The sequence below is a fragment of the Lipophrys pholis genome, assembly GCF_963383615.2.
Source record: "Lipophrys pholis genome assembly, contig: SCAFFOLD_28, whole genome shotgun sequence".
Classification (NCBI taxonomy): domain Eukaryota; kingdom Metazoa; phylum Chordata; class Actinopteri; order Blenniiformes; family Blenniidae; genus Lipophrys; species Lipophrys pholis.
The window spans coordinates 372233-384858 of record NW_028292088.1 but is presented as its reverse complement, the minus strand read 5'-3'; the positions used below and the strand labels follow the sequence as shown (position 1 = coordinate 384858).

The window sequence follows — 12626 nt, the reverse complement described above, 5'->3', positions numbered from 1 at the left end:
CAGGTGCAGACAATCACACAGAGACCAGCAACCAGACAGGAGGAAGGGAAGTGAAGGGACCTGAAACAAGAGACACAGTCAGACTTCAAACTAAACAGGAAACAGACAAGACAGAAAATGACATCATTCTGAAAATGCTGCTGCGTTTCCACTCGAACCATTGTCGTGAACCACAGCTCAGGAACACATCCCCTGCTGGTTCGATGGGTGCTGTTCCAACACCAGCAAACCCCGCAGCACTCTGGCTGTGGTGGATCCAACTGTGGCTTTGGTCAAACATAGCAGAACCGCACAGAACCAGGCAGAACCAAAGGTTCAGAAACCATTACAAGGTACGCAGGATAAGGCTTTATACACTCAACAAAATAGGAATTAAATATGTGAAAACGTGACTAAAACAACTAAAACATGTCAACGAAATGTAAAAAAGAAAGAAGTGAAACTGCAGAAGTAGAAAAAAAGGACTTAAATTACTGAAAGAAGTTAAAAGCTTGAACTGTTTAAAGAGTGGAGGAAGTGTAGACATGGTAGTGATCAGCAGCTAGAGCAGCTGGAACGGTTCTAAACAGGAGAACAGTGACTGCGGCTCCTCACTGTGATTAACTCTTGTGAAGCTACGTGTTCTGAGAGGTTCTGTGTGGTTTGTGGTTCCAGGAGGATTGGATCTGCAGTAAAGTGGATCAAAGGTCCGTTCTAGAGGTGAAGGTTCCAGAATTCTGAACCAGCAGGGTCTGTGAGGCCTGAGGCCCGGCGGTGGACGGAGGCAGTTTGGAAGAGGAATGTTTGGTTCCCTAATGTCAATTCAGCAGGAGGCCAGGCTAAACACAGCAGATTAATCTGGATTAAACTTCAGGGAAGCAAGAGAACTCCCTTTGTTTCACACGATATGAAGTTTTTAAGTAATACTGGTACAAACCAGTATTCAGCAAACATCAGGCTTTCCACAGACAACCAGGAACTATGTACCTAACCATGACCTCCACCTGACCTTCACCTGACCTTCACCCTGACCTCAACCTGACCTTCACCTGACCTTCACCATGACCTCCACCTGACCTCCACCTGACCTTCACCCTGACCTCCACCTGACCTTCACCTGACCTTCACCATGACCTTCACCTGACCTTCACCTGACCTCCACCTGACCTTCACCCTGACCTTCACCTGACCTTCACCTGACCTCCACCTGACCTTCACCCTGACCTCCACCTGACCTTCACCTGACCTTCACCATGACCTTCACCTGACCTTCACCTGACCTCCACCTGACCTTCACCCTGACCTTCACCTGACCTTCACCTGACCTCCACCTGACCTCCACCTGACCTTCACCATGACCTCCACCTGACCTCCACCTGACCTCCACCTGACCTTCACCTGACCTAACCATGACCTCCACCTGACCTCCACCTGACCTCCACCTGACCTTCACCTGACCTTCACCATGACCTCCACCTGACCTCCACCTGACCTCCACCTGACCTTCACCTGACCTCCACCTGACCTCCACCTGACCTTCACCATGACCTCCACCTGACCTCCACCTGACCTTCACCTGACCTTCACCATGACCTCCACCTGACCTTCACCTGACCTCCACCTGACCTCCACCTGACCTTCACCATGACCTCCACCATGACCTTCACCTGACCTCCACCTGACCTTCACCATGACCTCCACCTGACCTCCACCTGACCTTCACCTGACCTTCACCATGACCTCCACCTGACCTCCACCTGACCTTCACCTGACCTTCACCATGACCTCAACCTGACCTTCACCTGACCTTCACCATGAGCTTCACCATACCTAACCATGACCTCCACCTGACCTTCACCTGACCTTCACCTGACCTTCGAGAGAGAGAGAGAGAGAGAGAGAGAGAGAGAGAGAGAGAGAGAGAGAGAGAGAGAGAGAGAGAGAGAGAGAGAGAGAGAGAGAGAGAGAGAGAGAGAGAGAGAGAGAGAGAGAGAGAGAGAGAGAGAGAGAGAGAGAGAGAGAGAGAGAGAGAGAGAGAGAGAGAGAGAGAGAGAGAGAGAGAGAGAGAGAGAGAGAAAGTGAATTACTGCAAAAGTACTCAAACACTGAGGGTTTAATCTCTGGTCATAAAGTATTTACTGATTGTGATTGTGAGGAGAGATTTTCCTCTGAGGACGACTGGTCGGCCCCGGAGTGCAGAGTTACGTGATGCACCTGAACGCATCACCATGTATTGTTGGTCTGAAGCTGGTTCACCAGTAAAGATCCTCCAATCAGCCTCATTGTTTCAGCCGCCGGGTCCAAAGTGTGAAACTAGTAGCGGCTGACCGTCTGGACATCAGGGAAAGTTCTGGTACGCACCGTACGCTAGAGCAAAGTCCCGGTACGCTGAGGGGTCAAATATAAAAGTGCCAGTACTGCGTACCGGTTCGTACCGGCCCACTTAAAGTACTGACGCAGTGAAGTTTGGAGTGAGTGAGTCAGTTAGGCTGCAGTTCCACCGCTTTTTTGTGCTTCACCCAGCCACAACTCCGCGGCAAGCCGGCCGCCACCCGGCCGCCACCCGGCCGCCACCCGGCCTCCAAGTTCTTCCCCTCGTCGTTCACAACCCCCCCTACATTTGAACCGTACTTTCTGTGGTGGGACCGAGCCACAGAGTTGGGCCTGGGGTGGCTTTACAGCACTGTATCCTCCCGCTCCGCCACAGACTGCACAGTTGAACTGCGGCTTTACAGGTACAGGTACAGGGACAGGGACAGGTACACGTACAGGTACAGGTACAGGTACAGGTACAGGTATAGGTACAGGGACAGGTACAGGTACAGGTACACGTACAGGGACAGGGACAGGGACAGGTACAGGTACAGGTACACGTACACGTACAGGGACAGGGACAGGTACAGGTACAGGTACAGGGACAGGGACAGGGACAGGGACAGGTACAGGTACAGGTACAGGTACAGGTATAGGTATAGGTATGGTATGGGGACGGGGACGGGTGGAAACCATCACCAGTGAAAAGAAGCCGTTACGTTTTTTCCCAAAAAGAAGGAACATTTAAAGAAAGCAAGAAAGGAAACAGGAAGCTGCTCCTGTTGAGCAGTGAAGTCTGATCACACGTCACAATGTAGAGCGGCGTCGTCAGGAATGCTTTAGAATGAACCACTCAAGGTCGCATTTTCAGAATGTTCCCATTTTCACATCTTTGCTTTGCATTCTGAGGAACACAAGGCCGGTTGGCTCCACCACACACACACACACACACACACACACACACACACACACACACACACACACACACACACACACACACACACACACACACACACACACACACACACACACACACACACACACACACACACACACACACACACACACACACACACACACACACACACACACACACACACACACACACACACACACACACACACACACACACACACACACACTCACTACATGAGCTGAAGAAGACTCTGAGCCCATTCGGGGGTTCTGAATGGACCTTTCCTCTCTAAGCTGCAGAGTAAAGCCCCTCTGGTTCGTAGAGCTGCAGGTTCTGATGCTCGGTGGGACTTCAGCCTTTATCTCTCGCTGTCTGAGGCCACACACCGCTGCTGTTCAGAGAGACTGAAGACTTTTCTTTTTGCACACAGGAAAACAATCTGCACAATGGAGAGAGAGGCTGAGTCAATCCAGCGTCACTTGAGAGATTAGTGATTACAGGATTACAATCCCTCTACCTTTCACTGGTGATTGGGTTTTTATTGTTGAGAATGAAAGTCCGGGGTGCGGAGGTGATTTTGGGAGTGGGCTAGGGGGGCGGCAGAGAGGCGGCGAGATGGAGTCTAGCCACAGGTGGTCTGTAATTCTGCACTGTAATTGCCTGGCAAAGTGTATTATGGGTCTTCAGACCACTCATCCACTCTGTAGGGGTGGACAAGAGAAAAGGGTGAGCCAGGCAGGAGAATAGGATGGATAACATGATGTCCCGTTGTGAGACAATTCTGCCAGACACTTACAGTACGTCCAGGGAGTATTATTATGATGTTTTCAAAGAACACTTTCAGTGAAGGCTATTAAGCCACACTAATGAAAATGATGGTCACCAATGGGGAGACAATCACCAATTCTAGTGAAATGTCATTGTGTTTTAAAGCCAGGTGCTCTCAGAGCGGGGAAGTCGTCAGTGTGCAGGTCTGCAGACGCTTCGGGAGCTTCGGGGTCAGGACGGAGCCCGGAGCTGCCGGCTCCCACTGTGACAGCTCCTCCTCACAACCGCTCTACACTTCACTTCACTCGGGGTAAAAGCTCATCACAGACGAAACTGTGTGAGCAGCAGTGACCTGCACGTCACCAGAATCCATCTCACAGATCAATACAAACCTCGCTGCTGCAGCTCCGGACCCTGAACCTGCTGAGTTCTCTCAGCTCCAGACGTATCACAGCCAACAGGGACGGGGGTACAAACCCACCCTAGTGTGTCTGTAGTGAACCCTAGTGTGTCTGTAGTGAACCCAGTGTGTCTGTAGTGCACCCAGTGTGGTCTGTAGTGGACCCACTGTGGTCTGTAGTGAACCCAGTGTGTCTGTAGTGAACCAATGTGGTCTGTAGTGGACCCAGTGTGTCTGTAGTGAACCCACTGTGGTCTGTAGTGGACCCACTGTGGTCTGTAGTGGACCCAGTGTGTCTGTAGTGAACCAATGTGGTCTGTAGTGAACCCACTGTGGTCTGTAGTGAACCAATGTGGTCTGTAGTGGACCCAGTGTGTCTGTAGTGAACCCACTGTGGTCTGTAGTGGACCCAGTGTGTCTGTAGTGAACCCTAGTGTGTCTGTAGTGAACCCAGTGTGGTCTGTAGTGGACCTAGTGTGTCTTTAGTGAACCTAGTGTGGTCTGTAGTGGACCTAGTGTGTCTGTAGTGAACCAACATGGTCTGTAGTGAACCCAGTGTGTCTGTAGTGAACTCAGTGTGGTCTGTAGTGAACCTAGTGTGTCTTTAGTGAACCTAGTGTGGTCTGTAGTGGACCTAGTGTGTCTGTAGTGAACCTAGTGTGGTCTGTAGTGGACCTAGTGTGTCTGTAGTGAACTCAGTGTGGTCTGTAGTGAACCTAGTGTGTGTGTAGTTAACCCAGTGTGGTCTCTACTGAACCCAGCATGTCTGTAGTGAACCTAGTGTGTCTGTAGTGAACCCAGTGTGGTTTCTAATGAACCTAGTGTGTCTGCAGTTAACCCAGCATGTCTGTAGTAAACCTACTGTATCTGTAGTGAACCCAGTGTGTCTGTAGTGAACTCAGTGAGGTCTGTAGTGAACCTAGTGTGTGTGTAGATAACCCAGTGTTGTCTCTTCTGAATCCAGTGTGTCTGGAGTGAACCTAGTGTGGTATGTAGTGAACCTAGTGTGGTCTGGAGTGAACCTAGTGTGGTCTGTAGTGAACCTAGTGTGGTCTGGAGTGAACCTAGTGTGGTCTGTAGTGAACCTAGTGTGGTCTGTAGTGAACCTAGTGTGGTATGTAGTGAACCTAGTGTGGTCTGTAGTGAACCCCCCTGAAAGCAGCTGTTTCTTGTCACCACAGTCTCTAAGCTTCATGGAGAGTGAAGCTCCTCTCCTTGACTTCCTGTTACCCCCCCCCCCCCCAGGTCAAACTGGACTTCCTGTTACCCCCCCCCCCCCCCAGGTCAAACTGGACTTCCTGTTACCTGCTCAGGTCAAACTGGACTTCCTGTTACCCCCCCAGGTCAAACTGGACTTCCTGTTACCTGCTCAGGTCAAACTGGACTTCCTGTTACCCCCTCAGGTCAAACTGGACTTCCTGTTACCCCCCCAGGTCAAACTGGACTTCCTGTTACCCCCTCAGGTCAAACTGGACTTCCTGTTACCTGCTCAGGTCAAACTGGACTTCCTGTTACCTGCTGAGGTCAAACTGGACTTCCTGTTACCCGCTCAGGTCAAACTGGACTTCCTGTTACCTGCTCAGGTCAAACTGGACTTCCTGTTACCCCCCCAGGTCAAACTGGACTTCCTGTTACCCCCCCAGGTCAAACTGGACTTCCTGTTACCCCCTCAGGTCAAACTGGACTTCCTGTTACCCCCCCAGGTCAAACTGGACTTCCTGTTACCCCCTCAGGTCAAACTGGACTTCCTGTTACCCCCCCAGGTCAAACTGGACTTCCTGTCGGGGGTTTCCAGGACGTTGCTCGGTGGTAAACGGGGGAACTGGAAGTGTTCCTCAGCCGAGCTGCTCACCTGGAGGAACCAGAAGAACGGACTCTTGATGTTTTCCTTCTGTAGCAAATCAATGGTTCCAAAGTGGAACCTAGTGGGAGGTCCTTGTTGAACACCCGTCCATCTCTGTCTTGTTTCTACTCTTTATTAGTAAAAACTAAATGTATAAGTATGACACGCTGTCCTCATCTCTCCTGACTATTCAAACTGGAGGCCATGTTGTGAATCTCATGAATGCTTTTAGATTACACAGAATGGGGGCGGGGCTATGGCGGTGACGGAGTAAGAGGTGTAGAACCTTGTTAAACTGAGCATTTCCTTCAGTCATTTGATGAAGATTCAGGATTATGTGGCTGATGTGTGGTACGGCCGGACCCCCCCTGCAGGGACATATTCATTCTACCCTGTGGTCCACGGGACATATTCATTCTACCCTGTGGTCCACAGGACAGATTCATTCTACCCTGCGGTCCACGGGACATATTCATTCTACCCTGTGGTCCACGGGACATATTTATTCTACCCTGTGGTCCACAGGACATATTCATTCTACCCTGTGGTCCACGGGACATATTTATTCTACCCTGTGGTCCACGGGACATATTTATTCTACCCTGTGGTCCACGGGACATATTTATTCTACCCTGTGGTCCACGGGACATATTTATTCTACCCTGTGGTCCACGGGACATATTCAACAATCGATAATTCTTTCATGGACAATAGAATTTTCCATTTGGTGAAGGAGTGTGACTATGGGCTTTAGCAGTACTGGGAAAGTCCAGTTTTACATGAACTACTTCAAAGTTCACAAATTTTAAAATTAACTCGTTCAGTTCATAGTTCTAAATTCACAGTTTCAAAAATAAACTACTTCATAATTCTTTTTTTTCCAACATGTTGCTGTGAGCTGTTCCCCTCAGAATGCTGGTATTTCTCCATTGTTACCCCCCAGCCAGTCCTCACTAGGGGCAGCTGCAGCCCCCCCCCCCCCCCCCCCCCCCCCCCCCCCCCCCCCCCCCCCCCCCCCCCACAGGATATTCTCAGAACCATGAGCTGCTTCAATGGTCTCTATGAAGGAGGACTTAGTGACTCTAAACAAACGGACAGTCGTCCTGAAGGCGCAGAGGGAAAAATACCAGGCGGGTTCTAATTGAAAATAGTCAAGGAGACCATTCTGAACTGCAGTATTCTGTTATACAGTACTACAGAGTCCAGAAGATGTGTCAACAGGACTTACACAAACCCAATGTGAGGTGAGAAACTTAACATGTACCTCAAAGTGCAAAACATTTCAACTTGATTTATCGAGCTCACTTTTCAGTTTTTCCTGAATCGATTTTTGTTCCTGACTTGTTTGTCCAAAGAAAAGTTCTGGAACTTTGATCATGAAAGAGCAAAATACAGCCCAAACGAAAAAACCCAAAACACAACAAAACAACAAAACAACAAAAACCCAATAACTTAGAAAGAGTCCGTCACAGTCCAAGGTGACTGAAGATCTGTGACTGGTCACAGTGCTCTCTCCCTGGTGGATCCCCGGTGGATCCCCGGTGGATCCCCGGTGGATCCCTGGTGGATCCCCGGTGGATCCCCGGTGGATCCCTGCTTCTCCCAGCCGGGCCTGAATGACATGAAACAAGACATTTTAACATCAGGATTATTGTGGCAAAAATACTAACAGTACTCTGTATTAAAGGAATTGTGTACTGAGGCAAACACTGAAATAATTTGACCAAATTTTTATTTTGAAAAGCACAATTACTATTAGCTGCACAAGCATTAGAATAATCTCACCGAGACAGAACTAGGATTGAGGCTGGGTATTTACTGTACTTATTACCACAGCATCTTACTGATGGAAGATAATCCCAGTTCATCCCTACCTGAATATTAGACCACGGCTGCTGCAGCGCCTCTCTCCTGCAGCGCCTCTCTCCTGCAGCACCTCTCTCCTGCTGTGCCTCTCTCCTGCAGTGCCTCTCTCCTGCAGTGCCTCTCTCCTGCAGCACCTCTCTCCTGCTGTGCCTCTCTCCTGCTGTGCCTCTCTCCTGCTGCGTCTCTCTCCTGCAGCGCCTCTCTCCTGCAGTGCCTCTCTCCTGCAGCACCTCTCTCCTGCTGTGCCTCTCTCCTGCTGCGCCTCTCTCCTGCAGCGCCTCTCTCCTGCTGCGCCTCTCTCCTGCTGCAGCTCTCTCCTGCAGCTCTCTCCTGCAGCGCCTCTCTCCTGCAGCACCTCTCTCCTGCTGCAGCTCTCTCCTGCAGCGCATCTCTCCTGCAGCGCCTCTCTCCTGCTGTGCCTCTCTCCTGCAGTGCCTCTCTCCTGCTGCGCCTCTCTCCTGCTGTGCCTCTCTCCTGCAGCTCTCTCCTGCAGCGCCTCTCTCCTGCAGCGCCTCTCTCCTGCAGCACCTCTCTCCTGCTGTGCCTCTCTCCTGCAGCTCTCTCCTGCAGCGCCTCTCTCCTGCAGCGCCTCTCTCCTGCAGTGCCTCTCTCCTGCAGCACCTCTCTCCTGCTGTGCCTCTCTCCTGCAGCTCTCTCCTGCAGCGCCTCTCTCCTGCAGCGCCTCTCTCCTGCAGCGCCTCTCTCCTGCAGCGCCTCTCTCCTGCAGCTCTCTCCTGCAGCGCCTCTCTCCTGCTGTGCCTCTCTCCTGCAGTACCTCTCTCCTGCAGTGCCTCTCTCCTGCAGCTCTCTCCTGCAGCGCCTCTCTCCTGCAGCGCCTCTCTCCTGCAGCACCTCTCTCCTGCTGTGCCTCTCTCCTGCAGCTCTCTCCTGCAGCGCCTCTCTCCTGCAGCGCCTCTCTCCTGCAGTGCCTCTCTCCTGCAGCACCTCTCTCCTGCTGTGCCTCTCTCCTGCAGCTCTCTCCTGCAGCGCCTCTCTCCTGCAGCGCCTCTCTCCTGCAGCGCCTCTCTCCTGCAGCTCTCTCCTGCAGCGCCTCTCTCCTGCTGTGCCTCTCTCCTGCAGTACCTCTCTCCTGCAGTGCCTCTCTCCTGCAGCTCTCTCCTGCAGCGCCTCTCTCCTGCAGCGCCTCTCTCCTGCAGCACCTCTCTCCTGCTGTGCCTCTCTCCTGCAGCACCTCTCTCCTGCTGTGCCTCTCTCCTGCAGCACCTCTCTCCTGCAGCGCCTCTCTCCTGCAGCACCTCTCTCCTGCAGCACCTCTCTCCTGCAGCTCTCTCCTGCAGCTCTAACCCGAGTCTCTTTCAGCTGAGTCGGCAGAGTTGAGGGTTTGAAATTGTCTTTTCAGCGTCAGTCTGTACTGCACATGTTTCTCCTCATCTTGGACCCTGTCCATCTTGGACCCTGTCCATCTTGGACCCCGTCCAGCTTGGACCCCGTCCATCTTGGACCCCGTCCAGCTTGGACCCCGTCCAGCTTGGACCCCGTCCAGCTTGACTCTTGGCACCAGCATAGCGGAGAGAATGTCCTCCCTCTTGTCCAGAAGACCTGCCAGCCATGCAAGATGCTCTCTATGAGGGGCCGGCGTGTAATGAGAGCCTCTGCTGCAGTGGTCTTCATGCTGGCATCCAACAGCTCATTAATAAGACAAGGCAGTAGCACAATGGTTGGAGGCAGGCAGCCACGACAGATGTTCTTCTCTGCTCGGAGGAGGTTTAGGACAAGTGCTGAAGGCCTCATCACCTCCAGGAACTCGTGGATGAAGTTGACTCCATGTGGAGAAAGTCATCACTCCCAGTGTTCACAATCAGCTGGTGGGGGAGGGGAGGGGCATCATTGCAGGGGTGACCTCAGCCACATTCGTTTCTGCCTTGGTAGTTAGCTTTGCTCTATGGCAAGAAATCCAGAGTTCCCTCTTGTGTCATTTAGCACAACAAAGCCAAAGCTTTTCCTCCACAGTATCAGAAGCCTTCGGACTTGGCTTGACCCGGTTCCACAGAGCAGACATGGTTCAGTGACCCTTTCTTATCTTTGGTCACTAGATGCACCTCCTCTGAGGTGGGAGAGAGGGATGATCCCGACCTGAGAGAGGCTCAGGCTCTCTTCGTCAAAGTGGATCACTGTCTCTGGCTCTTCACTATCAGTCACTATCACTATTCATCCATCCCAAAACAGTTGGACGCCTTGACAACACTGGCAGCATTGTCTGTTACTGAACACACGACCTTAAATCCGCCGGCATGCCAGTACTGGATGTAGTGGACCGTGATCCCCACAAGTGCTTTGTTCACAGCTGACCAGCAATCAGCTGCTGTGCACTCAGCACCCCCCCGCTGCTGTTTCCCTTAACGGGGTTTGGCTGGTTTAGAATCTGTTTTGGCTCGCCGTTGCCGTGTCTATTGATCTATAGTAACTTGCACATACCTTGAAAGGCTGGCCGGGGGCTTTGGGTCGATGTGCCGCCTCAGGTTTGATGTTGACGTCGGCGGGCAAAGTTTACATGAAAAGGTCAGGTTCTTCCCATCTGAGTCTTCATTGACCTTTTTATAAAATTCTGTTAAGTAACCATATGGGGCTGAGGCAGAGTCCGAGGTAGAGCTGCTGTCTTCCATTTGTTTTTGCCGTGATGCTTCGCATGTTGATGACGTAGGCGGTGGAGCCACTCTGGTGGCTGCTGTTGCCTGATTGGCTGTTTTCCTCCTACATGATAAGCCTGTTTATCTGAGCTTTATCTGGGTTTTCACTGGAAGGCTCTATGGAAATCTGGCAACTCTGGAAAACAACGTTGGACTGTGAGAGCCGTTCACAAACGCTGTAGTGAGCGCGCTCACGTTAACGTTCATCAGGCAGAAGTACAAACGCTACACAAACGGAGCGTTCATTAAAGCCGTTCAGGAACAACACTGTGCTTTAGTGAGTTTCACCGATCACCCTCCTCCTCTCAATGTGCAGCAAGTCGAGCTTTTTTAAGGCCTTAATCTCCCTGCTGTAAACTCTGATTGGATCACGGGCTTGGAGGGGGACATCACAGCGGCCTGCCAATAAAGGACATGCAAAGCGACAAATCTCCGGGTTCCAGCTGATTGTTTCAAGAGATGTTCTGACCTGCTTTCTCCAGTATTACTGCTGGTTTTTACAGAATCCTTGAATGCATCATTGCTTAGCTAACATTGTTCGTTGCTGCGTTGCTTTGCTAACATCCACATTGCTGTGTTGCTTTGCTAACATCAATGTTGCTGTGTTGCTTAGCTAACATTCACGTTGCTGCGTTGCTTTGCTAACATCCACGTTGCTGTGTTGCTTTGTGGTGTTGTGAGACTAAAATCCCTCCAAACAGCAACATGTTGCCATGAAAAGTTGGATAGCACAGTGCTACTTCCCTAGCCTGCTCGCTGGCTGCAAACTGTGGACTGGATTTCCTGCCTCATTCCTCCTGGTCTCATTGAGACCCGCCTCCCTTCAGGAAATCCAGTCCACAGTTTGCAGCCAGCGAGCAGAGCAGCAGCAGGGAAACACTGGGGATCATTTCAGCACCATGAAGCAGACCAGGATCATGGATCAGACCAGGATCATGAAGCAGACCAGGATCATGGATCAGACCAGGATCATGGATCAGACCAGGATCATGAAGCAGACCAGGATCATGGATCAGACCAGGATCATGAAGCAGACCAGGATCATGAAGCAGACACCTCTGATCAGGAACCTCTGATCAGGAACCTCTGATCAGGAACCTCTGATCAGGAACCTCTGATCAGTGAGTTCCGTTGGTATCAAATATCAGTGAGAAGTTAAATCGCAGCAGTTGTGATTAGAAAGTCCCGTCTTATCATATCACGATATTATTGCAAATGCAATCAGTGGTTCAGCCCAGTTCACCAGTCTGTTCACCAGTCTGTTAACCAGTCTGTTCACCAGTCAGTTCACCAGTCAGTTCACCAGTCTGTTCACCAGTCAGTTCACCAGTCAGTTCACCAGTCTGTTCACCAGTCAGTTCACCAGTCAGTTCACCAGTCAGTTCACCAGTCTGTTAACCAGTCTGTTCACCAGTCAGTTCACCAGTCAGTTCACCAGTCTGTTCACCAGTCAGTTCACCAGTCAGTTCACCAGTCAGTTCACCAGTCTGTTCACCAGTCTGTTCACCAGTCAGTTCACCAGTCAGTTCACCAGTCTGTTCACCAGTCTGTTCACCAGTCTGTTCACCAGTCAGTTCACCAGTCAGTTCACCAGTCTGTTCACCAGTCTGTTCACCAGTCACACTTTTTGATATCAGTAATGGAGAACTTTGTTGGGGCTGATTCAGACTGTTTTCCTTTATGTCCCCCTCGGACCCTGGTGGACGAACTCTTGGACTCTTGGACAGACGTTAAAAGGTTTTAAGGATCTCTGCCTTGCTCGCGTCCTATCATGAGACCAACTTGAATGATCTTCAGTGGAAATGGGAGACTCAGTTTGGCTGAGTGTGTCCTCCCGGGTGTCCCCCCGGGTGTCCCCGCCGGGTGTCCTCCCAGGTGTCCCCCCGGGTTTCC

General features: G+C 51.3%; 1 protein-coding gene across 1 annotated transcript in view; it reads left to right on the top strand.

Annotated features, from left to right (window-relative positions):
* The window catches only part of hspa12a (heat shock protein 12A), a gene marked incomplete at its 3' end in the record, with an annotated part of 65269 nt that overhangs the window by 14526 nt on the left and 38117 nt on the right, over window positions 1-12626 (top strand). The window lies entirely within an intron of this gene.